We start from the raw sequence: 2,976 nt of genomic DNA, 5'->3' as shown, positions 1-2,976 counted from the left end.
AATTACGTAAAGTTCTATTCCAAAAGCAAAATAGTGTTGATGCTGGAAATCTGAAATATAAACAGATGAAATGCTGGAAACACTCTGCAGGTCAGGCAGCATTCCATGTCTGTTTAAAAGGGGTCTACTTTCAGTCCCGGATCATTCTGTGTCTGTTTAATAGGGACATGCTGTCAGTCCCGGATCATTCTGTGTCTGTTTAAAAGGGACATGCTGTCAGTCCCGGTTTATTCTGTGTCTGTTTAAAAGGGACATGCTGTCAGTCCCGGATCATTCTGTGTCTGTTTAAAAGGGACATGCTGTCAGTCCCGGTTTATTCTGTGTCTGTTTAAAAGGGACATGCTGTCAGTCCCGGATTATTCTGTGTCTGTTTAAAAGGGATGTGCTGTCAGTCCCGGGTCATTCTGTGACTGTTTAAAAGGGACATGCTTTCAGTCCCGGATTATTCTATGTCTGTTAAAAAGGGATGTGCTGTCAGTCCCGGATTATTCTGTGTCTGTTTAAAAGGGATGTGCTGTCAGTCCAGGATCACTCTGTGTCTGTTTAAAAGGGATGTGCTGTCAGTCCCGGGTCATTCTGAGTCTGCTTAAATGGGATGTGCTGTCAGTCCCGGATCATTCTGTGTCTGTTTAAAAGGGATGTGATGTCAGTCCCGGATCATTCTGTGTCTGTTTAAAAGGGATGTGCTGTAAGTCCCTGGTCATTCTGTATCTGTTTAAAAGGGATGTGCTGTCAGTCCCGGATCATTCTGTGTCTGATTAAAACGGGTGTTACATAATATTATAGAGTCTGCCCCACAGAAACAGTCCATTTGCACGAACTGGTCTCCACACGAGGCTCCTCCTTCTCTATTGCTCCTCACCCCCCAAATAAAACTAGAATCAGTAATGGTAACCATGAAACTATCGGATTGTCGTAAAAACCCATCTGGTTCACTAATGTCTTTCAGGGAAAGAAATCTGCCATCCTTACCCGGTCTGGCCTTTGTGTGACTCCAGTCCCATAGCAATGTGGTTCATTCTTAACTGCCCTCTGACATGGCCTAGCAAGCCACTCAGTTGTAACAAACCGCTATGAAACAAAATAATAAAAATGAAACTGGACGGACCACCTGGCCTGATCCATATCAGCCTCCTCCTGAGGTCCCCACCATCACAGAAGCCAGTCTTCAGCCAATTCGATTCACTCCACGTGATATCAAGAAAAGGCTGAGCACACTGGCTACAGCAATGGCTCTGGGCCCTGACAACACCACGGCTATTATTCTGAAGACTTGTGCTCCAGCCAAGCTGTTCTAGTACAGCTACAACACTGGCATCTATCCAACAATGTGGAAGACTGCCCAGGTATGTCCTGTCCACAAAAAGCAGGACAAATCCAATCCAGCCAATTACCGCCCCATCAGTCTACTCTCTACTCTCAATCATCAGCAAAGTAATGGAAGGTATCATCCACAGTGCTGTAAAGAGGCACTTACTGACCAATAACCTGCTCATTGTTGCCCGGTTTGGGTTCTGCCAAGAGCACTCGGCTCCCGACTTCATTAAAACCTTGGTCCAACATGAACAAAGGAGCTGACCACCAACATCCTGGGGGTTACCATTGAACATAAATACTGTGACAACAAGAGAAGGTCAGAGGCTAGGCATTCTGCGTCGGGTGTCTCACCTCCTGACTCCCCAAAGCCTTTCTACCATCTAGACGGCACAAGTAAGGAGTGTGATGGAATACTCTCCACTTGCCTGGATGAGTGCAGCTCCAACAACACTCAAGAAGTTCGACACCTTCCAGGACAAAGCAGCCCGCTTGATTGGCACCCCATCCACCACCTTAAACATTCACTCCCTCCACCACCGGCGCACCGTGGCTGCAGTGCGTACCATCTACAAGATGCACTGCAGCAACTCCACAAGGCTTCTTCAGCAGCACCTGCCAAACACGCAACCTCTTCCACCTAGAAGGACCCGTGCAGCAGGCGCATGGGAACACCCCCACCTCCAAGTTCCCCTCCAAGTCACAAACCATTCTGACTTAGAAGTATATTGCCGATCCTTCATCATCGCTGGGTCAAAATCCTGGAACTCCCTCCCTAACAGCACTGTGGGAGCACCTTCACCACACGGACTGCAGCGGTTCAAGAAGGCGGCTCACCACCACCTTCTCAAGGGGCAATTGGGGATGGTCATTTAATGCTGGCCTTGCCAGCGCACCCACAAACCTTAAACGAATTTAAAAAATCCTATCAGCATATCCTTCTATTCCTTTCTCCCTTCCTCTTAAATGCTTCTAGTAGTATTCACCTCAACTATTGCATTCTCAGCACTCTTTGGCCAAAGAAGTTAATCCTGAATTCCCTGCTGGATTTATCGGTGAGTATTTATGAGCTGTCTTCTCTGAGCTCGTTCCTGACTCACTCACAGTAGGAAGCATTTTTGCTTGCTAATATGCAGCTGCGATGGCCGAGTGGTTAAGGCGTTGGACTCGAAATCCAATGGGGTTTTCCCGCGCAGGTTCGAACCCTGCTCGCAGCGACTTTGATACAAATGTTTTATTTCATCGGCTCCCTGTGGCGATCACTCGCCCCGAAATTGATCAGAATTCCCTCCACTGCACTTTATTACACTGATTAACCCAAAGTTCCAATTGAAGCACTAATAATTTATCGGCATCAATTAGATATTGTGGATTTGTTGGGAACGAGTGAGCAATACACACACAAAGCAGCATCAAAAATACTAATTATAAAGAGCCCTGCAGTGTTTGTTATGGAATCACCTTCAGCTACGAAGTGGGAACACGGTTTGGTTTTGTAAAACTGAACACGAATTAAAAAGTGTGTAAAAAGACCGTGGCAGGACTCGAACCTGCGATATCCTAATATCCTCAGAAATTAATACCGAAGTCTGACACCTTATCCATTAGGCCACGCGACCAGGAGGAGTAATTTGTAGATCAGCGCCATCTGTGGACAGATAG

At 46.6% G+C, this 2,976-nt stretch overlaps 1 non-coding gene across 1 annotated transcript; it reads left to right on the top strand.

The window, feature by feature from the left end:
• The first annotated feature begins 2,449 nt into the window (after positions 1-2,449).
• On the top strand, positions 2,450-2,531 carry trnas-cga (transfer RNA serine (anticodon CGA)). The gene has a single exon. It is a non-coding gene; the product is annotated as a tRNA-Ser (tRNA).
• The last annotated feature ends 445 nt before the right edge of the window (positions 2,532-2,976 follow it).

The sequence above is a fragment of the Somniosus microcephalus genome, unplaced genomic scaffold (assembly GCF_052327205.1).
Source record: "Somniosus microcephalus isolate GS21.2 unplaced genomic scaffold, FLI_Smic_1.0 unresolved_chr8, whole genome shotgun sequence".
Lineage (NCBI taxonomy): Eukaryota > Metazoa > Chordata > Chondrichthyes > Squaliformes > Somniosidae > Somniosus > Somniosus microcephalus.
Note: the sequence above shows the minus strand (reverse complement) of the source record. Positions and strands in the feature narration are given on the sequence as shown.